Below are 24458 nucleotides of genomic sequence, written 5' to 3'. Positions count from 1 at the left end.
GTGCTGAGGACCAAACGAGGCATTTGCAAAAGCACACGGAAGGGTGTCTGGAGCAGCCATGCCGAACATTGATGAAACGCAAGCCCACCACCCCATGCTCATCTGCACGGGGTCCCCGTCCTTTCCCCACGTGGCCCTGCTCTCGGCTCGCGGCCACACGTTTCGGCCTCCTGTGCCGAACGCCCACCCGCTGCCCCCCGTTAGGTGAGAGCTCGCAGGGTCTTATTCTCTGGGCGCGAACCTCACACATCCAAGCACCTGTCAGACGCTGTTGGTTGAAAGAAGGGACGAACGATGAGCTCATTGTCCCTTCCTCCACCCTCCTCTCTTCCCAGACGTCGTGGGGGTCCAGCCACTGCTCCCCGGTCCACCCAGGTGGCGCCCCCCTCAAGGGCTGCTGGCACGCATCCTTTCCCACGCGCTGCCCCGGCCTGCGGGCCGAGATGTCCAGTTTCCGGTTTCCGCCGTCCTTCCCAAGCCGCAAACCGCAGAGGAGGAAGGATGGACGAAGGACTTCCTGGGACAGCTCCTGCCCATTTAGGATATTTTGCTCAGGAAATGGCCTGGGGGGGGGGCTGTGGGAGCCCACCCACCGGGAAATGGAGGTGGGTGGAGCATGGATGGCCTGGGGGCCTGTGGCAGGGCCCTAATCCTGCCTGCAGCTGGGGCTCAGAAACCCCGGAGGCTCTCCCAGGGGCACAGCGCCGTAAGGATGGGGCCGGTGGGTGGGTGGGGGGGCTCCCGTCACCACACCCGGGCCCACCCCAGCTCCGTCAGGACCCTGAAAGCTCAAGCAAGCCACTGCCCAGGCTTCGGCTGACCTGGCCCGTGCGACGGCGAGGACTGCGACCCCTGTGTGTAGAGACCAGGTCACTGGCCACCACATGTCCCTGAAGGAGATGTCGCCGAGAGCCAGTCTCTGTCGCTGTCTCACAACCCAAGGATGGCTGTTCCTGGCGTCCACGCGTTTGCGGTCCAGCAGTTAAACCTAACCTTAAGAGTGGTTTCAGGCGACCGGCAAAGGGAATTAATCGAGACACAACCTGGAGCCCCAAAATGCGCAGGACCCAGTCAGTCCCGTTCCCAGGGCTCGGCCAAGGGCCATCGCTGGCCAGGAGCCTGTTCCCGGCCCCGCAGCGCACTTTACACGTTACTGAGAGCTCGACTTCGCTTCATCGCCTCTAATCCTCGTCCTCCCGTCCTTCCTGCGGCAATTAGCTGAGACTTTTGAAATCAGACCAAAGTAACAAAAAACTATAGTAACAATGTGTTCTCATGCAAGCTGTTGCGAACGGCGTTAAATGTGAGGGCTGCACCCGTCTGCGGGGGTCGCCCACGCTTCCTGGGACCCGGCCCGCCCTCCCCCACCCACAGGCAGACCCAACCACCCCTCGCACCCTCTGTCCCCTGGGGGCGACCTACTGTGGGACCGAAAATGCCCGGAGTCTTCAACTCACTCTGCAGTCAGCACAGAACCTGGAAGCCCCTGGGGGTGGGAGTCTGTCCCCTCCCAGGTCCCTCTAGCTAACGGCTCCGGGAAGGAGGCATTCATATGGTAATTTCTGCCTGCAAACCGGCAGAGGCCCCTCCGGCTGCCCAGCTGGGGGAGGAGGAGGAGGAGGAGGAGGGAGGGGGCCTAGCCCGCCTGACCGCCCGGCCGCCTTCCCAGTGTGCTCATGGGCTGCGACGGTCAGGAGTGGACACGGAGGGACAGCCCATGAGGCCAGCCTCCGGCTGCCGGGAGAGCTGGCTCCCAGATGTGGGGCAGGGGGCGGCTTCGCCTTACGCACTTGCGTGGTGGTTTCAAATGGCAATGGACAGGCGTTGGTTTTACAGTTTAAGTTTCGTGTGCCGTGCACGGGGCAGTCCAGGAACGCTGCGGCGTGATGCTCCCGCGGACCTCCAGAGGCCGGTGGCCGCCCACACACGCTCCCTGGACCCCGGAGGCAGCCCCGAACATCCACCCTCCCAGGAAGGAGAGGGCCTCATCGCTCCCTCACGACACGCACACACAAGGCTGCTGGGGGATGGGAGGGGGCGCGTTCCCTCCGATACAGAAGCCACTTCCCACACTCCCAGGCCTCTCCCTGGGCGGGGGCGGGGCGGGGGGAGTTCCTGTCTGCCCAGCCCACCCACTTCCTCTCCCTCTCACCCAGCAACTGCTCACTGCTGATCACTCCCTATCTCTGAGAAAGGACATCCAAACCTTCCATTTCCCCTTCTGCCTAGTTCTGGGCCCAGCCTCAGCCCCAGATGGCTACCCTGCACCCCCACCCCACAGCCCCACCCCACGCCATCCAGGCACCCATGGGTTCATCACATCCCACTGGGCTTTCCCTGGGCTCGCCAAGCACCCAGCAAACCACACAGACACAGGTTCGAGACCCTCCATGGGCGGAGAGGTTGAGATGGTCTGAGCCACTGCCGCTGGAGAGCCAGCCGGGCGCTCCCGACCCGGCCAACGCTCCCGAGACAGGAACACAGACGTGGGCAGCGGCCTGCACGCCGGTGTCCAGCACCTCAGGGTCCTCAATGGCCGAAACGCGCAGACCGCCCACGCGGCCGTGCGCTGCAGAGCGGAGGAACCGTGACACCGCCGGGAAACGGAATAAAGTGTGGGCGTTAACTGTGGACGCACCTTGAGAACATTGTGCTCAGCGAGAGGAGGCCACCCATTACACAACTCCACTCACGGAAAACACCCAGCACGGGCAGCTCGGACGGGACGGGGGTCAGTGTCTGCCGGGCTGGGAGCGGGGGTGGGGGATGGGAGGTGCGGGCTGCCTGCCGACGGGTGGGGGTCCTGGGGGGGAATGTGCAGTGACGGTTGCATAACTTTATGAACATGTTAGAAACCACTGGATTGCACACTTCAAACGAGTGAATTTTAGGGTGTGTGAACTATGCCGATGAAGGTGATATTAACAACGTGGGTGACCAGTGAGGCCTCACCTATGAACCGGAGTGGGGCCCGGGTCCTGCTCGCCCACGGCCACCCCCAGCGCGGATCCAGCTTCCAGCCTCCACATCCGTGCACCCCGACTCTGCAGCCCAGTGGAGGCGGGGCCCTCACACCACCAGCACGACCGGGACTCACCGCCGACTGCACAGAGGGGCCCTCGGCGCCTCGCGGTGGCACCTGTCGCGTCCCAGGAGCGGGCAGGCTTCTGTCAGGTAGAGCCATGTGCCTCCGCCGGACAGGTGGGGAAGGCCCCGTAACAGCAGGGCCTCGCCCCAGGGCCCAGGGCGCAAGGACTGGAGGGGAACCTCGGCTCCCCCAGGTGCAGGCACTCCGTCCCAGTCTGGGAACATCGCCAGCCCCTGTCTGGTACCTGGCAGACACAGCCAGACCCAGGCCTGGCGGAAGGGTCAGGGCCGGGGTCTGGCCAGGGCCTCCAGCGCAGGCCAGAGGAGAACATCGCAGGGGCCAGCGGCTGCGGAGGGTGGCTGCCCGACTTCCAGTGCCGTCTCTGGCAGGGCCCGCCCCAAGTCCTCTCCCCACCCCCCATCCCAAACCTGAGGACTCGGCCCGGAGGAGCCTTCATGAAAATAAGAGAATGCGCTGAGACCTACTCTGACAGGAGACCGAGCCGCAGAGGGAGGGGCCTCGGGCTGCTCGGGGCTGAACCACAGTCCGGTGCCCCGGCTGTTACCTGCTCCTTCCTCCCAGGTGCCTTGGAGAGCCCCCTGGTGAGCTGAGGAGGGGCACGGTGAAGAGGCGGCTCTTGGGTGGGGGGCACACACAGGGGGCTCCCCTCAACCTCGCCCTCGCAAACACCTGGACCTCCCATCCCTGACTCGCACGTCTCCCCGGGAACCCTATGAGCTGGCGGCGGACAGGAGTTCCTACTGCTTAGCGACGGAGAAGCTGCCGCGTGCGTGGTGGGGGCCGCGCTGTGTGTGTTGGGGGTTCGCCCCTCCAGGCCCCACCGCGGCCCCGACCCTGGGGCTGCCTCTGGGGAGACGGCGGTGCGAGGCCCCTGCGGACGGCCAGCTTCGCAAGCACCGAGGTGCCTGTCGGCCCTGTGTGTCCACGCAGGGAGTGGACAAGCCAGGTGGCCGCCGGCGCGCGGGCAGGGTCCAGGGGCCTCGGGGAGACGGGTCCGGGCCGCCTGGTTCCACCGCGAGGCCTGCAGGAGGCCGGGAGGCCGCGAGGATGACTGGGAAAGGACAGCTGAGGACTTCACGTCGGAACTTCGCGCCGGGCGGGCGGCGAGCAGGACGCAGGCGTCTGCTGAGGGGGTGCGGTGCGAGGGGTTTGGGGAGCAGCCGGATACCATGCCCCGGGACCTGGGGGCACAGGCACTCACCACCCGAGCCCCCTCTGCCGCCCCCCACTACTGTGCTCCTTCCTTGGCCCGACCCTCCCTTCCAGCCCCGCCTCCGAGTGCACCCCCACACCCACTGAGCGGCTTGTCCCCCTTCCCGCTCCATCTGCTGCCCCTCCATCCAAGCCGGTCCCCTCCCGGATCTCAGGCCAGAGCCCAGGGCCGCTTCTCCGCACCCCGGACCCTGAGCCACGGGCAACAGCAACGCACTGGCAGGGCACGTGGTCTGCGAAGTGGCCTCTCACCGCTGGGCCAGGCACAGGTGAGCGAGGCCAAGAGGTGGAGAATTCGTGGAGGAGGCACGGTGCCGCCTGCCCGCCCCGGCCCCCACCCACCTGGGCTCCCCCCCCCCCCCCGCCACAGTCCAGTGATGCTCCCTCCTGACTCCACCTGCCACTCGCCTTCGGGGCCCACGGCTGTCGCCCGGCAGTGGACAGCTTTTCCTCTGTGTCTCAGCAGACAAGGAACAAAGACAGAGACTCTGTACTCGCTCTCTAAGTGCTCCCCCGGCCCCAGGGCACGGGGGCCAGGGCTGGGTCATCCAGTCCAGTCCCTCGCCCCAGGAAGAATGCACTCGAGTCACTGCAGAAGGGCCGCTCCTTGTCCTTGTCCCTTTCTCTTAAAAATGGCTCCAAGGAGACCACTGGAAAGAGGGCAGGACGAACGGCTATTCTCACGAGGCGCTCGAGCGCGTCCCACGGAAACCGCGTGCTGCTTAGACAGAAGACAAAGAGCCGCGGTCACTCGGGGCTGCCCGGGCATTCAAACACCGACTGGGCAGGCAGCCGGGACATCCCGGGCCCCGGACAGAGATCGATACAGCACAATCCGGTCCCGAGTCCACCGTCTGCTGAGAGACAGACGCCAGCGCCCCCTCCGCCCGCAGAGGAAATCGTGTCTGCCACCCCCGTCAGAGGCCTGGTGACAGCCGCCCGGAACCAGGCCCAGGAGAGAGAGATAAGGATCGGGGAGGCAGGAGGCGGTGCTCACACATTCCACTGGGAACAGTGGCAAGGACACTCTGCCCATGGCCACTGAGATGACCGTATACTGGGCAGCCGGTGACCGGCACTCACGGCAGGGCAGGGGCCCGCAGGCCCTGGGGGGCACGGACCCCAGGAAGGGATGTACGGCGTGCCAGGCGGGCGTGATGGAACAAAGCGGGGGGACCCGGTGGCCGCGAGCCCCCTTCCCAAAGGCCATGTGGGGGTCAGTATCAGCGACAACCCCGACCTGGACTGCGGTTCCGGGTGCAGCTTTGGGGGCTCAGGAGCTGACATCTCACAGAGGGGGTCCCCTCCCCCCAGCTTCAGAAGAGTGACAAGAAACTCGGGGGTGCTTCTGCCATGATCCAGTTACTGAACCCCAATTCGAGCATTTAAAAATCGCCTTTAGGCTGGCACAGTGAGGAAGAGGGGAGCGGGCAGGGCAGATGGGTCCCTCAAGGATTTGCCCCTCGAGGCCTTTGTGCTGAGCTGCCCGCCTCCCCCACCCCCAGCCCAAGGCCCAGCCCCTCCCCCAGGGAGCCGCCGGGGTGATTATTAACTCTGCTCTGGAGATGGGACTGGGAGCCCAGACAAGGGCAGGTAGCAGCCTCGCCCTGCAGGTCGGGATAAGCCCTGCAGCTCCCGCCTCTCCCCCCTCTCCAGCCTCTGAGCAAAGATTAAGCCCTCTCTCCCCTCTCTGCCTGCCTGCCCCGCAGGGCCTGGCCTGAGGGGGGTGGGGGTGGGGGTGGGGGTTAAAGAGGAAGAGATGAATGAACCCCACCCACCTACACCCCAGGTAGGAGCCCAGGTGGAGAGAAGTCCCCTCCACTGCTGTGCCAGCCCCGGATCACGGCCCCGATGGCCCCTGGGAGGTGGGCAGGCTGCAGGCAACCTGGTGGGACGAGACCAGACGCCCTCCCAAGCCTGTCGTGGGCTCTGAGCCTTCCCCGGTTCCGGCCGCTCCCCGAGGCTCACCCGTGGAGCTGCCGAGGCTCACCCGTGGAGCTGCCGTGCCCGGCCGCCTCCTTAGCAGCGTTCCCGGGAAGGTGTCCAAGGCTGCCCTGGACTCCCAAGAACAGGTCCCCACCTGTCCCCACCTGTCCGAGGATCCAGGCTGGTGCTCACAGAACAACTCAAAGCTCGGCGCTGGAAGGCAGAAGTCTGGGAACGGAGTCCCGCCCAGCCAAGGGCTACGATTTCTGCTGCGATCATCTTGCCCAAGACCCCTGCTGTGGGGAGCCGGGGCCCCTAGGGTCATCGGCCCTGGCCACAGCCAACCCCACATTTCTGAAGCTCAGGGGGCATCTATAGTGCGCCTACGTCGAGGTTTGAGGTGGACGGGAGCAACCGGGTGTGGGAGGCTGACCACCACTGCCAGTGACCCCGGCCGGGGCCACGGTGTGGGCAGCAGGCACACGTGCCCCCCGCACCCTAAAACAAAAGTCATGCTCCCCACACGGGGCCGGCGAGAGAGGGGGCGAACGGAGAAGATCCCCGTGGGGTGGGGAAGCCACCGGAGATTTGAATGCAGGAGGTGGCGTCAGATAACGGAAGCTCGGCCACAGCCACCAGCTTCCTAAACAAGCCTGGGGACCTCGGACACCACAGGCCGCGGGGCCGGGCTGCAGGCCGGCAGGGGGCTCGCTTAAGGACCACAGGGCCCTCCCCTTCTGCCAAATGCCTCTCAGCCCCTGCAGAGCTCGCTGACAAACCAGCTCAGGTCTTCAGGATGCGACAGGAAGTGGGGAGGGGGTGGGGTGGAGAAGTCAGGCAGCCGGGAGACTCTGGTTGCCCAAGAGGTACTGGGCTTCTGGGGTGAAAGCCCTGTGCGCCCCAACCTCGAGGCCCAGGGCGATAGGCTGTCACTGGGAACGACCCCACAGGCCCTGAAGGGCCATCTCTGGTTTGGGTTGGGGGGGGCCCACGACAGCATGGGTTATGGTGTGGCTTGTGCCTGCCCCCTCCCACCTGAACGGGGCCCTGTCACCTTCGTCCTTCCGGGAACGCTCTGTGCCCCGAGGCACGGTGGATCCCCCCTCCACAACGTGCCACTTCACCTGGCCACCTCCCTGTCACTGTGCCAGCCCCAAGGAGCAGAGCCTGGCGGAAATACAGACACGGACCCGCAGATCCAAGAGTGTCGTGGGGGCCACAACGCGGAAAGGTGCCCGGGAGAAGGGGCGGGTGACATGGTCAGTGACAACACGGGTCCCCCCGAGACGGGCTTAGAAAAGATCAGACAAAAAAGAAGCCTCCTTCCCCCGCCCCCTTTAACTGAAAAGAGACTCAAGGGAAGAGAAGCAAGAGAGGCCTCCGGAGGACGCTCCCCCCCCCCGCCAAACGGTCAAACGAACCCCTTCCTACTTCCTGGGTTGCCACGGGGAGCCAGCCAAAGAGAAATGACGTTTATTTAAACACCAGCGGAGGCTCCTGAGTTTAGAGGCAAAGCAACAATGAATGGAGCGGGTGACTCGCACGCGATTAAAAGGGGAGAGAGGGAACGGGGCTTCATGCCTCCGCCCCTAGCACGTTTCCCCGAGCGGGATCCCGCTCCAAGCTGGGTCCCAACCAGGGCACTGTCCCCACGGCCAGAAACCCGCGGCCACTGCCAGGCGGCACATTTTTTTCTCCAGGAAAGGAATTTCAAACTTCTCTTTGGTGAGCAGAGATGCTCCCCCAAACCTCTGACCAAAAAAAAAAAAAAAAAACACAACACAAAAAAACCCCCAGCACATTTCACAGCAGGGAGGAAAGGGGCGGGGGATGAGGCCGGTAGCCTGGAATCTGAGTCAGTCCCCCGGGGACAGCTGGGACAAAGTTTCAGAGCAGATGGCAATGCCTCTGAGCACCTCAGCCTTGGAGCATGGGGTGGCATGCGGTGCCGGCTGTGGGATTTGAGTCTGGGGGCTCTCCCAACGTCTCAGCCCGGCTGGCATGCCCCGGAACACGTGCACTCCAGCCCCCCACCCACCCACCCCCGCTCCCCCTCCCCAGCCGGCATGGCTCGTCCCCAACCCCCCAGAAACCCGGACCCGCTGCGGCGGAACTGCCCGGTGGCAACGCCGGCCGCGGCTTCCGATTCCGGCATTGCCAGTGTCTCCCGACACTGCTCGGCGCCGGTCCTCAGAGCCGCCTGCCCCGAACGGCTGGCAATCCGTGCGGCCACTGGGGAGGTGGCGGTGGCCAGGCCACAGTCCCCCCCCGCCCCCGGGCCCCCTGAAGTCAGGGAAGCCCCTGCGAAAGGAAATCGACTCCTCCAAGAAACTCCCGCTGGAGGAGGATCTCAGCCGCTCGGCTCGGCGGGCCAAGTATTTACAAAGAGGTAGCTGGGGCCGCACAAAGCCCCTTTCTCTGAGCGAATTACTCAGAAGCCAACAATCTGGGCCCTGCGTGGAGACGGAGCTCCCGCTCGCTGCCTCCTCTGCGGTCCCGCAGCTGTCCCGCACCAGGGGGTCCGGGCCGCGGCCCTGGAGACGCGCTGCTCCCAGGCCGGCCGCCCGGCCACGGGCTGGCCGCACCTGAGGACCCGGCTGCGGCCGGTGGGAGGCTGGAGGGAACAAAGACGGGAGGACTCACCCAGCAGCGGAGTCGGGCTGCACGGCGCCCAGAGCACGGCCCGCCCACCGGGTCACATGGCTCCGCGCCGAGCAGAGGATCAAAGGGGCTTTGTGGCGGAGGAACAAGGAGCCTCCCAGAGCACGGGCAGAGGTAGGAGGGACCGCGACGGCCTTCGCGGGGAGGCTCCTGGGGAACGGGCTCCGAGGGGCAGGGCCAGGGGAGCAGAGGAGGGGGGCGGGCGGGGAGAGGGGGTGCCGGCCACAGCCAACGGCTGCACGGGGTGCATCATCTGTGACTAAGAGCTGAGCTCCCCGTCAGCCTGTCATTTCAGGAAGAAAAGTGACGGGGTCTCTGGGGGAAGGGGTCCGGGAAGGGGCCACCTGGACGTCCAGCCAGCCGCCCCGGCTGGGTCCGTCCTCCAGGCCTACCCCCTGCCTCGGCGAGGCAGACCGAAGTGCAAGGCGGGGACCCCTCTCCCTGCCTCCCTGCTCTGTGCTCCCCGCCTTCACCAGGTCTGGCCCCCCACCTGACCCTGACCCCAACGGCCTAGGCGACAGCCTGAGCTACTGGCCCTCCTGCCCCGCAGGGCTGCAGGGCTCCCTGGGCATGAAGGCCAGACCCGCAGCCCTGAGCTGGTCCAGGCCTCCGGGCAGCCGGGGGGCGGGGCACCACAGGCCCTGTCTGCCCCAACTCCGTGTCACCGTGCAGGTGACCCCAGAAGGAGAGGCGGGGGGCAGGGGCTGGGGAGGTGGGGGTGGGGGCCAGCTCACCCTCGGCTTCTTCCTGGAGTCTCGGGTCAGGATCCCAGCAGGCTCTGCTTCTCCAGCCCCTGAGGGCCTGGGGTGAGTCACGGGCCTTCCTTTCTCCCCACCCTGCAGGCCCTGTGTGGAGCTGGCGCCCCTGGGGGGCTGGGCTAGGTGGTCCCAGAGGAGGGAGCTAGGGAGCAACCCTGTTGGGGCTGGGCCTGGATGCTGGGATGGGTCTGACCCAGGCCCTGCCACGACCTTCGACCCCCAGCGAGTGAGTCATTCCCGGGCACGGGTGTGGCGGAGGCCCCGGGCTGACTCCCACACCCCGAGAGAGCTCCTGGGAGCTGATTTTGGGGCTCTGCCTGGGGCAGGGAGCCATGAGTTCCAGGAGGCCTGAGTGAAGGCCGTTTTAGGGCCAGTGGCTGGTTTCCCACAGGGAGCCCATTGTTCCTTCTGCCTCCTGGAGGAACGGTTCTGGCCCGGCCCCCGTGGGCAACGGCTCCCGAGTCTGCTGGCTCTGGTTTTCCACTCCCGGACCCCCCATGTGGCCGGCGGGTGAGTCCCCGGGGTGCCGCCCCCCCGGACACAGGACACCCCGTGTGGCCGGCGGGTGAGTCCCCGGGGTGCCACCCCCCCGGACACGCAGGCAGGCAACGTCCACTGTCCGGCTCCCTCCGAAGCCAGCTCGTCCCCAGTGTCAGCCGCTAGCCTCTCCAACACGGCCGGTCCCCCCCCCGAGGGCCCGCTCTCCCGCGGTCTGCAGCTTTGTCGCAAAGGCTTGAGGGGCTGCTGTCCCACGGCCCTCCCCACCCCCAAGCAGAGTGGCCATTCGGAGCGGCCACTATCGGTCCCTGGGCATCCGGCCAGAGCCAGGAGTGACCAGGGGAGGGAGGGCCTGCACGTCCGGAGTCCTCAGGGCTGGAGGTGGGTCCGCGCTGCGGGACGTGACCTTCCCCGTCTGTAAAATGGGCACAAGTGGCTCTGGCTACAAGAATCAAAGCAAGGGGCGCCTGTCCAGAACCCAGAAGGTGGCCGCTCAAGACACGCTTCCCTTTCCTCCAAGAAGGTGATTCCTGGGACACAGAGTGGGCAGCCCGCCCCCCTGCCGCTGCACCCCCTGCCCGCCCCACCAGGCCCAGAAGGGCAGCTCTGGGAACCAGCAACAAAAGAAGCCAGGAGGGGCCCCGTCACACGGGGTGTCAGGGTCACCACGGAGCCTCGGGGACAGCACCTCCACGCCACGCCTGCCCTGCCCGGCGCTCCCCTCGGAACGCCTTCTCCATCCCTGGCCTTGCTTTGCCCCAGCTTCCTGGCCCCAAAGGCCACTCCCAGGGCCTGCCACCCTTTCCTGGGCACCACGCGGGCCCACGAAAGCCCCCTGCTCGCTAAGCCCGCCGCCCCCGCCTCCTCCTCCAGGGAGGCGGCCTGGGTGCTTGCCGCACTTCCTCTTGCAGCAGCCAGCCCCTCGCCGCCCGACAGGGGTCTTCGGGGCACAGGAGAGGGAGTCTCGGTGCCCGACAAGTCCCCTCCTGCTTCTCCGACACTGATCGCCTGCCCTCCGGTGCTGCCCGGAGCTCCCTGCCACGCGGGCACCTAGAGCTGCCCAGCAACTCCCCGGCAGAAACAAAGGTGAGACACGTCCGCACGTTAAACTTCCTAGCAGCCACGTTAGATTCGTGCGAAGAAACAGACATTAATTTTAATATAGTTTACTTAACCTATCAGAGCTAAAATACTGTCAACTCGACATGTAATCACTATAAAAACTGAGATATTTTACATCCTTCCTTCTTCCCGCAGCAAGGCTTTGAAATCCAGTGTGCACTGTGTACTTTCAGCCCCCCTCAATTTGGACCGGCCACGTGTCAAGCTGTGAGTGGCCGCATGTGGCCAGTGGCTCCCGTACGGACAGCCCAGCTCTCGACACGCTCCGTGTTATCTGGGGATTACACTAGGCCCTGGGACAGCCCTGTCCTTGGACCAAATTATTTTAGTTGACATATCGCTTTGAGCCCCGGGATGCAGCCACACTCGGGGCTGGTCCAGGACACAGCTCGAAGGAACACACAGTGGTGTCCACCGTAAGGTGCTGTGAAGCCACTGATGCCTACATCACAGTGTCCCCTTTGGGGGGTGCACCGGGCGCCTTCCTCTCAGATTCCACTCTCGGAAGGGGAGCAGAGCCTCTCCTAAGAAGCGAATTTGCTGGACGCCCCCATCAAACTGTTCCTGTCTCTGCCAACCCACCCTTTTCTGGGGTTCCCTACCCCTCCTGGCCCACAGGGGCTTGGAAGGGAGGAGGGTGGCCGACCTCCAGGCGACTGCAGTTCGGGCCCTTCCCGAGCCGAGCGCGGACTCTGGCTCCCGGTACCAGGTGGTCATGCTTTTGTTCATTTACTTCATGGCCACCCAGAAATGCACCGATTGGAACAGAATCTTCGAAGACAGAAGCAGATTGGTGGTTGCCTGGAGGGAGGGCGGGGGCTGGGGAGTGACCGCTAATGGGGAAGAGCTTTCCTTGGGGGGGGGGGCATGAGAATGTTCTAGAACTAAACGGAGGTGCCGTGGAGGTTGCAGAATGCTGTGAGTGTGCTAAGGGCTCCTAATGGTAAATGCTACGTTCTGTGAATTTCACCACCGTCATAAAAATAGATCTATTTAAAGGAAAAAAGACTTTAATGCGTCCTTTTTTTCCCCTGAGCCAGTTCGTTTTTTTTGTTGTTTTATACCTGAAAACCGGAAGGGCCCTGAGAGAAATGATGAGCGACCAGCAGGCGACTGAATGCTGCCACCTCTCCTGGAACCTGACGCGGCAGGAGGGGCTCTGCAGACGTGACTGAGGACCGGGAGATGCCGCGGTCACCCTGGGTTACCTAGGGCGGTCCTAAATGTGATCATAAACGTCCTTATGAGAGGGACACGGAGGGAAATGGGAAGCACATGGAGAAGCGGACCATGGGGTGGTGGAGAAAGACAGGGATGTGGCCACAAGCCAAGGACCGCCGGCAGCCACCAGAAGCTGGAAGAGACCAGGATGCACTGTCCCCTGGAGCCTTCAGGAGGACCCAGCCCTGCCAACACCTCGACTCATTAGCCCAGGGACCCTGATTTCAGGCTCCTGGCTGCTTGAACTGTTAAGAGAATAAATTTTTGCTTACGACCACCGAGTTTGCAGTCATGTATTTTGGCAGCCATGGGAAGTTCATGCACCCCGCAATCCCGACTCTAACCCACGCCCACAAAGCTGAGGCAGCCGCCCTCGCTGGGCACGAGGCTGATGTGCAGTGGAAAGGGGGTCCCATGGCGCCCCTGACAAAGATGCCACAGGCTGTTGCAGCCCCTGGTCAGCTGTCTGGCAGCAGCGTGCCCCTCGGGAAGCCACAGGGGACCTCGGGGCCCACCCCCTCCAATGGGGAGAAGGGCAGTCTGTGAGGTATCACTTGTCCATGGCATGGGGATTCCCACGTGCCCAACGCACCTTCGCTCCAGGCCTCAGTGGCATCGGAAGAAGAGAGGGAGGGTGGTCACACGGCGTTCTCCATCCCTCACACACATGCTCACACATGCACCTGCCCCATCCTGGTCCCCGGGTCCCTCCCTGTTCTCCTGCCAGGCCTGAAGCCCGGGTGTGAGCACACAGCTCAGCCCCGACTTCTCTCGACCCACCCTGGGCAAACCTCACAGGATGCGGCACATGACTCCCTAAAATGCCAAAGGAGAGATTCCCCCTCTGGTCTGAGCGGCCTGTGGCTGGAGTCTCCGCGTGGGGGGCAGGGGAAGGGCCGGGCGGGTGGGCAGGCGGGGCAAGCAGGGACCTGCTGCGCGTCTCGGCAGAGCGAGCTCGCAGAGCCAGGTCGTGCCGTCACGTCTGGTCGACATCTTCTCTCTTCTGGTTGCTTCTCAATCTAACGTAGGAGGAGGCAGGCCCTACTCTCAGAAGCCAGCCGCCCCCGCCTGCCCTCGGCCTGCGGCCCCCTCCGGCTGCAGCCCCCTAACCGGGCGGTCTACGCTCTGCTTCTGTCTTCCCACCACCCACGGACTTCCTGCCCTTCGCCGTCTGGCTTCTGCCTCCCTCTGTATCAAAACCGGAGTTCTAGAAAAAACCCTCATCATCAACAGCCAGTTCCAGCCCATCCGCGCTCAGGGCAGCGTGCCACACGACACGCAGTAACCACCTCCTGGCAAGGCAGGCCTCTCGCTGCTCCCCCAGCCCCCAAGGCAGGGGTGTGGACAGCACAAGGGTCTCCTCTCACCTCGTCTCAGTCTCCTGGTGGGGGAGGAGGAGGAGGCCTCGGCCTCATCGCCGGCATCAGCCATGCCCCCCCCCCCGACCAGCCTCTCCAGTCCCAGCCCCACCCCACCCCCAGCTCAGTCACATCTCCATAGCATCTACTTTTCTGCATCCTTCATTCAGGCCCCACAGACTCCCAAACCCCACCTAAATGCCCTTGCTAAAAGCCACCACCTCCAGGAAGCCCTCCAGATGTCCTCCATCAGATATGACCACCTGCCCTTTCCTGTTTCCTGAGCTACGCCGTGACCTAGGGCCGTGGCGGGGGGCAGGGGGAGGAGGGGGGTGCTGGTTGACTCACCTCCCCTTGAGTCTCCTAGGTAGCCACCTCAATAACTGCGGAACTCAACAGCAAGAAGGCCCCAATTTCCTCTCTTCTAAGAAGGGCTCCCCCACCCCCACTGTCAGATTGTATCTTCCCCTGGCAGGCGCCTTTTTAATACACGTTTCTTTCTCCTCTTAAAGAGCGATCATCACATCAACAATGTATCTTAGAAGTTCCTGGATGATCTCGATGTTAGAACATTGTGGCATTCCCGTCTGCAGCCAGCTCTACTGTGCAGGCGCGAGGACCAAACCCGGGGTGTCCCAGGGCTGCAAACTCTTGGCTGACACAAAACCAGAATCTTTCCAACAAAACAAAATGAAACAAAACAAACAATCAAAACAGAATCCTAAACACCGGGCAACAGGACAATCAGACCCCGCACAGATTTCAGTGACAAGTGACAAAAGACAAACCAGTTGTGTCTGTTCCTGCCCCTGAGCTCCCCCCAGGGTGTCAGGAGGGAGAACCGCCAGGTGGGGGCGCTCTGAGCCGTGGTTGGCTGAGAGCTGGGAACCTCCTCGCCCTTCGTGTGGAAGGAGGAGGCCCGCTCAGCAGCCAGCAGCCGAAGCGCTGGGAATCTAAGTAGAACAACAAACGGCCCGGCTGGGGGTGGACTGAGGCTCTGGGCCAGCAGGGGCGGGCGGGAGGGGGTTCTCAGTCCTGGAGCCCACCACGGTCTGTGGTCTTCGGGGACCTTCTAAGAAACACGGAGGCCTAGGCCCCACCCACCCCGGGGATTCTGATTTAACTGATCTGGGGGTTGGTACTTCTAACATATTTTCTCCAGGGAGCTACTGGTTAAGACTGAGAGACACACGCACCCCCCTTGAGAACATCTTAGAGCTGGAAGTCCCCAAGGGACACACGGTGGGTGGGCGGGGTTGCGGGTCAACGGCCCTTCGACTGTCCGAGCAGCTTCTGTCCTCCCGAGTTTTCATCCTGCCTTAGGGCCAAAATGAGCTCAGCACGAAATCGACCCTCGGCTCCGACAGAACTGGACTTAAAGGCAGAAGGTCTGTGCATTTCTCGTTGTCCGAAAGGCCGTGAGGGGCCCAGGCCGACTCGGTGGGCGAGGCCTGGGCTTTCCATTGAGGGTCCCTACCCCGCCCACTGACCGACTGGGAGCGGACGGACGGGGACACCTAAGAAGGGATCCGGAATACCCGCTGGGGCGTAAACATGAGTTTGAGCAGAAGGTGTTTAGTTCCTGAAATCTCTTATCTGCCTAAGAGCAGAGCCTCCCAGAACTCGGCTGTCACCAGGCCCTGCTCCAAGCAGCCGGGAAACACTGACCTTCATCACAGAAGATAAGTCCCAAAGCCTCCTGCCACGGACACCGTGCAGAGCTGGCACACCTCCGGCTGTTCTCCCGGGGGCCCCTGAGCCTCCCGAAAAGCCACCTGGCCTGTTCACCAGGTAAGGGCCCCCCTGCTCCCCTCCTCCGACGGCAAATAAGCTCCAAATTCTAACTGCCCCTTTGCGTCCCATTTTTCTGTGAACCCCAACACGTATGTGATTAAAACTGTCTTTTCTCTTGCTGAAGTGGCTCTTGTCAGATTAATTCACAGATCCCCAACTCCTGACTCTGAGGACAGATGAAAAGATGCCCGCCCCCAACGCCAAAAATAAATACATACCTTTACCGCCTACCTGCAACTTCCCCACCCGAGACCAAGCAACTCGAACTCCTGTTTCTCAGGGTACCCCGCCCCACAGGACGCCCCCATCCCAAAGGTTTCTGCAGCCAAAGATTTGGCAATTGCTGCCCTTACAGTCCCTCTTGCCGCATATTTACAACCATTTTACCAGTACATTAAACGTATTAATTAAAGTCCACGACACGTGTTTTATTTTAGGTTTAAACTCTTTAGCTGTTTGCCAAACTCGTCGACCACAGAACACTTCTGTTCCTAGACTGCCTACTCACGGTCCCACAGAGGACAGTTGCTGGAAACGTGGTTTACACGTATCTTTCCATCGGTTCTGCTCTTGCTCTAAGCCAGACATCACCAGATCCATCCGGCCTCCCCGGAGAGGAGGGTGGGAGTGGAGACAACATGTCGCACAGGTGGGTCGCCTCACCTGGGACCGGCCACAGGTGTGGGAATCCTAGTTTCAGATGCAAACTCCTAACTTATTGGAGGACACCAGGCTGATCGTGACACCGCCACGTTCATCAGGGGAAAAAAAAAAGGAACTGAAAACGACCTGAGTGCCCACTGAGGAGAGAACAGGGAGCCGGGCCATCCTCCCTGCGGGACACCGCCCGGCGGTGGAAACACACGGGCCAGCCCTCCGGGCGTCAGAGCCCATGCCCTCGGCTGCCGGTGAGGAGGCGGCTGCGGAGGCGCCTCGTTCCAGCCACAGTTCTGCGACACGCAAGGCACCGCGTGTTACTGAGAGGCACACGGCTGTGCAGCACAGTTCTGAGGGCACCGTGGGGCCTGGCGCCGGCCCCCGTCTGCTGCTCAGGCCACCCAGGTGCGCGCCGTCTGAGATGCTGCGTGGTTCTGAAAAGCGGAGGACGCCTTCGGAGGCGCCGGGGAGGAGCAGCGAGCTGGGGGCTTTCCGGTGGCTAGCTGGTTAGGTGGTCCGGGAGACAGGCCATAACCGCCCTGAGCCTCAGTTTACTCACCTGTAAACTGAGGGCAACGAACCCCCCTGCAGCGCGGCTGCCCGCGAGGAGGTTGCTCCAACTTCCTGCCCTTTCGTGCGGGGTTTTGGGGACGGTGACACGAGCTAAGGACGTCAAAAGGGCTTTGAAAACCACACGAACCACCTGATCAGAGCCCTGTTTTCATGACCTGGCAGAAAACGCCCCAAAGAAGCCTTTGTTTTTTCCTCTGGGGCCGAGGCCTTTGTCAGCCCCAGACCCGCCTTTGGTGTGGGGTGGGGGTGTCCCTGGAACCCCTCATCCCTTTAGCAAAGACACTGGGGCAGGCAAGACATGGGAAACGAGAAGCCTGCTGGGACCAGGCTGGGACCGGGCTGGGACCTGACCAGCCCGGCCAGGCGCTCAGGAAGCTCGACACCGCCTGTCTGTTTATGCAGAGAGGGGGCACGAACCCACTTTCCCTTCAGACCTGGGCAACCCTGGTGGCGGAGCCCCCCTGCCCAGGGGGCCGGTGACCCCTTTATGAGCCACCCAGGGCCTTGGGGTGGCAGCCACACCGCCCGACTCTCCACGTCACCCACGAAACTCAGGCTTTGAGATTAGGCGGCAGGGGTTCAGATCCGTTCCGCTTACGAGCACATTTCTTCACCTCTGGGAAGCGTGTGTCTCATCTGTAGAAAGGGGGAAAGGAATTGTCTCCCCACGGGAAGTCCAGGACGAAAGGGAGAGAGCCGGCCACGTGCAGACTGGCGCCGTGCCCCGCACCCGAGCAGGGCGCAGTGCTGTGGCCCTCCCGCCACGGCGTGGCACGTGGCGCCTGCAGAGGCCTGTGGGCGGGGAGGCGGCGGGAAGGGCAAAAGGGACCAGCTACTGACAAGAAGAGTTCTGCGCTGACTGGTGACTTTCCCGCACTGGTGCTTCGAGACCCTCGTGGTGGCTCCAAAGTCTCTTCCGGGAAATTCCTCCAAGAACGTGTTTTAAAAAAAAAAAAAAAGAAGAAATCCTGCAAACGTACTCTTCGGTGAAAGAAGCCAAAATTAAAAGTACACTGTAGGGCGCCCTTTAGATCCGAGTCCAAAACCAGGCAAAACTCTTAGTGGTGACACGTTTCTGCACCCCGGTCGTGGTGATAACGTTGCACAGAACTAATGCCCGAGAAAGCAGGTGCCGGCGAAAGCCGAAGGAGGCCTGAGCCTGTGGCCGGGCTGCCGGGCCACTGGGCCACAGAGCCACAGGGCCACGGGGGCCACAGGGAGCCACGGAGCCGCCGAGCCATGGGGCCACGGGGGGCCACGGAGCCGCCGAGCCACGGAGCCGCCGTCATGTTCCTGTTTTGACATGAACAGGTTCTGTGACACGTCCCAGGGGGAAGAAACGGGGTCAAGAAAACATAGGACTCTACGACCTTTGCAACTTCTGGTGTGTCTAAGATTATTTCAAAATAAGCGTTTCTTGTTAAGTCCATTAAAACATAAAATACCAAAATATTTTAACCGTGATATACGAGTTAGAAACAGGAATCGCACGATTCGCAAGCTGCTCATTCCTTCGTTCAGAGCGTATGTAGCATGTTCCCTGAGTACGGGCACCGTGTCAGGCACGGGGACCCAGAGGTGAATCACACAGACGGAGGCTCTGGCCGCTCAGGTCTTAAGAGCCGGGAGACAGGCAGTTGCAGAGGTTGGCCATAACCTACGTGGGTCTAGCAACACTTAGCAAGGGCCTGGGCGCCCGAGAACAGTCCACAGAGGCCAAATGGGCCCGAAGAGAGACCCCGCCATGGGAAAGCGGGACTCCGAGCAGAGGGAGCTGCAGGCACAGGTTCCCCAGGCAGGCGGGTGATGAGGCTGCAGGTCTAGACTGTCGGCAACTGTCATTCCAGGATGTTTCTCCAAATCCCGGGACTGGACGATCGGAACAGGGAGGGGGCAAGAATGGGCTCCCCTGGCCCCTACCCAGCTCAGAAAATGACTGTTCCGTGGCCACAGGAGCCCGACTCTGGCAAGCTGCTGGCCACAGGGAGCATCTGTAGGCGGGGAGGCAAGGGGTACAAACCCATCCGCCAAGGTCTCCAGGAACGCTGAGCAGCCTGGGGGCACCTGCAGGAGGCCCCCACACCCAAACAGAGCACCTGGGACTTCCCCACCTATGATCTCAGACCCCAGCCCTCGAGCCAGGGCTGCAAGGCAGAGGCGAGCAGCCCACAGGCCTGTGTCACCTGCCAGGGGCAGGGAAGGGCCCAGAGGCTCCCGCACCTGCTCCTCCAGCTTCCCAGGCCAAAGGGGTTTGCTACCCCGCAGGTCTGCCCCTTGGGGTTTGCTCCCCTCCAAGTCTGCTCCTTGGGGTTTGCTACCCCCCAAGTCCGCCCCTCGCTGCCCTTCCCCCACCACCTGGCAGGAAATGCTTCCACCAGGAAGTGGAATCTGGCTTGATCTCCCAGCATGCCCCAAGCTAGTCGCTTCACTTTCTGGGTCTCAGTTTCCTCATCTGCAAATCAAGCAGATTATCCCTAGGGTTTCTTTCAGCTACAAAATTCTAAATCTTAAAAGAAAGAAAATGCCACAAAAGGAGGCAGGTGCCTCGGCCACATCACTGCCTTTGCTCGTAAAAAGGGGGACAGTCTCCCCTGGTTTCCTTCCTGCCCTGCAGGGGTGGGGTGGGGGAGGCTTCCTCCCCGCTCGGAGCTGGGAGTCTAGGGGAGCCCGCTCTCCCAGAGCTCAGGGGTGCACGGGGCTCCCCCTGGTTCTGCCGGGACAACATCGGCGCTGCCCGACCGTATCCGCTTCCTGTTGCCACCTCAACAGAGTTTCACAGATCTGGGGATGGAAAACACCACAAATTCGTCACCTTAGAGTTTCAGAGGCCAGAAGTCCAACACAGGCTCCCCGGCCTAAAGTCCGGGCGTCGGCAGGGCCGGTTCCCCCCCCCCCCCCCCCGAGGCTCCGGGAGAACCGGCCCAGCTTCCAGAGGCCACCACGCTCCTCTGCACAATGGGGGGCAGTCGGCGGCAGGGGCCAAAAGGCCAGGGCATTCTCTCCAGCTGTGCGGGACCGGAGGGCGGCGGGCACGTGAGCCCAGCCCACGGTTCTCAGGGGAAGGGAGCAGGGGCCCGGGCTCAGCCGTGGGGGAGGGGAGGGGCTCTGCCTGACACCCCCACCCCCTGCTCCAGCCCAGGGCCCCTCCCTCCCATCTCTGGGGAGAAAGTGAGGCTCCGCGTTGCCAAGTTGCAGTAATGAATCCCACATCCACTCCATCCTCCAGCTTGCTGCGGACGCTGCCTGCTCCGCACAGCTGGCCTGCAGAAGTTGGCGGCGGCCGGCTCCAAGGGGCCTGTGCGAGGCCCGCCGCGCCCCCGCCCACCCCTTCCTCTGGCGGGGAGGCCCCCCATTCCGGCCCTTTCCCTGGGAAAGGAGTTGGGACCGGATCTGCCATTAACTCTTTCCTGCCCCGCAGCGCTGGCGGTGAACCCCGCACCCCCGAGCCACGGCGCCGGCGGTGAACCCCGCACCCCCGAGCCGGGGAAGAAGCAAGGGCGGCAGGGGCCGGCGGCACGCAGTGGGGCTGCGTGAACACGCGTGGCTGGTAGCACGCTCCTCCGCAGCCGCGGGGCCCGGCTCCGTCCCTCCGCGCGTGAAGACCGCGTGGGCCTGGCCGGGGGCAGCGCTCAGCCCCTGAGAGGCCCTGGCTCGCCGATGGCACAGGCAGGACCCACGCGCAGACCACACCCGCGGGTGAGTGCGAGGCGGCCAGGTGAGCGGCCAGAGAGCCGTGAGGTGCAAGGGCGCCCACCAAACGGCACAGGCTCCGCGCAGCAGGGCCGCAGGTCGTGAGCCCAAAGACGGTCCGGCTCCCCACGCCGCTCCATCCTGTGTGGACGTCTTTCTGGGATGCGCTGTGCCCCTCCGGCCCCCCGCGGAGGACGGGCCATTCTGCCTCCAGACGAGTGCCCGGCCTGAACGGGGGCTGGACGCTGCGAGGTGGCTGCGAGGTGGCCGTGCCACGCCGAGCGACACCCAGTCCTTGTCGAAGAGCCACGGGGCCAGCGCCTGGGAGACGCGCGTCCGGTTCTGCCACCAAAACCAGCTGTCGCGACCCTGGCCTGTCGCTGGCCCTCTCTGGGCCTCGCAGACAAGAAGGAGCCGCACCGTCGGCCCCAGGAGGTTTAGGAACTGGGGCTCTGCAGTCGCGGTTCCCGAATTCAAACTCTCCCTCTTCCACGGCCGCCAGCCGGGTGGCCTCGGGCGGGTCACCTAACCTCACGCCGCCTCCTCGGCGAGGTGAGGCTAATACTAATACCAGCACCGACCTCGCCGCGTGGGGGACCGACGACAGGAAGTCCAGGTGAAGTCCAGGTGAAGAGCCCTCCGCCGTGCCAGGCCCACAGGAAGCCCTGGTCACCACACAGACAGACGCCAGCGCCCTGGCCGCCTGAGGCCGCAGCCAACAGAGGGGGCTGCCGCGCCCTGGTGACAGCAGCCACAGCAGCCACCGCCCTCGAGGACCGGCAGTCACAGGCCCTGGGCCGCCACCCTCAGGCCGCCCGTGAGAAGGGTGACCCACGTCTCCCAGCCCCACGGAACCCACGTGTCCAGCCCCTTCTCCCTGCTTCCTGCGCAAGGACAACCGCCAACCCTCATGCCTGCGGGGGCCGGGGCGGGCGGATCGTGGTGACCTCAGACCTGAGGCCTGATGGAGCGAGGGGGTCGTTTCGGGTGCGGCCAGAGGCGCCCGGGCCCGTGGCGGGGCCCCCTGCAGGCCCGCGGGGCCGGCCACGCCTGCCCGTCACACGGCCCCCTTCGCGTCCGCGCCCCGATCTCTTCCTCTTCGGGCCTCTCCTCCCAGCTGCCTGGGGGACGGGGGGGGAACGTGGCCCAGGTGGCCCCGCAGCGAAGGCCTGGAGCGGGGCCAGAAGCTCAGAACCTGGGCCATTTTTGCCACCTCGCGGCACGGCCCTGTTTGGGGGGCCCTTCCACAGAAAGCCGGCCAAGAGGAGCTGCCGAGGGGCGGAGCGCGAGGGGCGCTGCCTCTCCCAGCGAGTGCGGGAGCACGGCCCGCAGGCGCAGGCGCCAAGCCGAGGCGCGGGGAGCAAGCGGGGAAGGGGGGCATGCGTGCACACGGGGCCTGGCGCGGGGAGGCCGGAGGACGAGGGCCCTGCGCCGGGGACCCCCAGCCCCCAGCCCGGGAGGCCCCACACGAGCTCCCTCGGCCGCGCACGGAGCCGCGGGCGGAAGGCCTTAATGACTACCAGACGCGTTGCGCTGACGACGGGCGGGAGGGGACAGGAAAGGCAGCCGAGGTGGAACTGAAGGACCCCGGGAAAGGGTGGGAGCGAGGAAGAGGGGGCGCAGTCGGGCCGAGCCTGCAGGGGCGGGGGGTGCGGACAGGCAGCCCGGGCCCAGCCCCCTCTTCCTCTGCGGCCTCGTCCCAGCTTCCTCATCTGCGGCCTGTCCCTGGGGAGCCTGGATTCCGCTCCGGGGTCAGAAGTCAGGCTCCAGCTCCGGCCAACCCTCCCCTGCCCCTAGGAAGCCGGCCGGTCAGTGCCGAGGGACGCAGCTGCCGCTTCCGGCGTGGACGGGCTGCCCCCCACACCCGCATGCACTGGCCACCAGTCCGTGGGGCCTTGGCCCTGTCTCACTCCCTCCAGGGTCGCTGTGGCAGACAGCGGGTGTGGTGGCCTCCCTCACGCAGCACCCCCCTTTCTCAGCCCACCCTGCTCTGCGAGGGGCCACCCTGAGCTTTAGGGCAGGAACCAGCAGGTTGGGTCTCAGCCAATGGCCAGGGGCCGGGCGGCCAGCTGCCGGGTGACCGGAGCGGGGGAGGTCTTCTGAGCAGAGAGAGGACCCCCGGGGAGACGCCGCCTCCCTTCGAGAGCTGCGACTGTGCTCTGGGCAGCGGCTCACAAACCAGAAACTGTCCCGGCAGCTGCCGAAGTCCCCTCTCGATGGCTTCCAGAACAAGCATTCCGTCTGTGGTCATCGCTGTCCCGAGATCCAAGAACATTCTCAAAAAGGCAACAGCAAAAAGGCTGTCTCCGCGGGGTGCCTGCCCGACGCGGGCCGGCTCCCAGGGCCTGACACGCATCCTCTCGGGTCTTCCCGGCGGCCCTCTGAGCCTTCCCGTCACTCTCCTCCTCCCACAGAGGGGCATGCAGAGAGGCACAGAGACGTGCCCCAGGCCACACGGCACGGAGCGGGGGGCGCTGGCTCCCCCACGGCCGGCGCCCTTCCTCAACGGCCTCCCCGTGCGTCCGCCCGCCAGCAGGCACAGGCCCATGGTCCAGTCTCCAAGAACCTGAACTTCTAATCAGAAACCTGGGGCCGGGGGCCGGGGCCGCAGCGTCTCTCTGTCCCTGGTTCTCAGCTCCAGGCTCGGCACAGAGGAGGCCTCAGCAGGTGAATGAATGAATGAACACAGGAATGAGACCTCCTCGGAGGAGGAAAAGACATAGCAGTGTCATCCAGCACTCACAAGGCCTCGCAGGCGGCCCGCGGAGCAAGACAGGCCCCCAGGGCCCACCGCCTGCCCCCCCAGCTGGGGCCCACCGCCTGCCCCCCACAGCTGGGGCCCACCGCCTGCCCCCCCCAGCTCAGGTCCACCCCCCCCCCCCAGCTGGGGCCCCGTGGCTGCTGAAAAGTCCTTCCCTGTTCCCAAGCCTGGGCCACCAGAGGGTGAACTTCCTGCATCCTCCCAGGGCCATGCAGCCCAACCCCTTTCTGAGGCAAGATTCAGACAAAGAGGAAGGGACCAGAAAACCCCCAGGGACTGGGCGCTGTGGCCTGTGGCAGGGAGAAAAGCTCCAACTCGGGGTTTCTTTCTTTCCTTTTTTTTTTTTTTTTAAATCACGTCTATCAAGTATACGCACAGAAAAAAAAATCAGATGGAAACAAATGGCAAAACGTTAACGGTCTCACTCCCATGCAGTGCAATCGTCGCTGATTGTTTTCTTCGCATTTCCTAATTAAAATCTTTTTTTTTTGTCACGAGTAGGCATAATTTCTCAAATCACAAAAAAACAAAGGGGGTTTTCCAATCAGGAAGACAGACGCTACTTAGCGTGGCCACTGGCACTGCCCGGCCAAGCGGACCACACGTTCCAAGGGCGGCCGGCAGGGCACTGGGCTGGGCCGTCCCCAGCGGCTCCGGGGTCCAGGGCCCTTCTTGTCCGTCTGCAGAGCTGGGTCTGGGACCCACCACTGGGACTGCCATGAGGCCACTTCCCGCTACGCTGCGGGGAGGGTGTAGGGTCAACCCAAGTTTGTGTCAACACAGCAAGGCTTCATGCGCAGCCTGGTGGGGGCCCCTCCGCCCTGGCCCGGCCCCCCACGGGCCGGCGTGACCACCCCAGGAGAGACGCTGGCAGAGAGGGAAGCCGCTGCTGTGCAGAGACAGAACGGAAACAAGCCCACTCCGCCCCGTCCTCCCCAAGGACTGCGACCGCCACTGCCCCCTACCGCCCGGCTGGCCAGGGGAGGAAGTCGGGGACAGTGCCCGGTGAGGCCGAGGCTGGGAGGGGGCAGGCGCCCCCGAGGCCGGGAATGGTGCGGGGGGCACCTGGGCCAGCTCCTGTCCCCAAAACAATCACTGTCCCCCTTCCTTCGGCCACG

General features: G+C 64.0%; 1 protein-coding gene across 6 annotated transcripts in view; it reads right to left on the bottom strand.

Moving 5' to 3' along the window:
* SEPTIN9 (septin 9) overlaps window positions 1-24458 on the bottom strand; it is a 137582-nt gene that overhangs the window by 20598 nt on the left and 92526 nt on the right. Inside the window, exon 1 of one of the 6 annotated variants that reach the window (XM_036223916.1) lies at window positions 8891-9040. The exons of the other annotated variants lie outside the window; for them this stretch is intronic. The gene's annotated coding sequence lies outside the window, so the exon portion shown is untranslated. Of the gene's footprint in view, window positions 1-8890; window positions 9041-24458 lie in introns of those variants that run through there. 6 annotated transcript variants of the gene reach the window in all.

Source organism: Rousettus aegyptiacus, unplaced genomic scaffold, assembly GCF_014176215.1.
Source record: "Rousettus aegyptiacus isolate mRouAeg1 unplaced genomic scaffold, mRouAeg1.p scaffold_m13_p_6, whole genome shotgun sequence".
Taxonomy (NCBI): Eukaryota; Metazoa; Chordata; class Mammalia; order Chiroptera; family Pteropodidae; genus Rousettus; species Rousettus aegyptiacus.
This window is presented reverse-complemented; position numbering and strand designations above follow the sequence as displayed.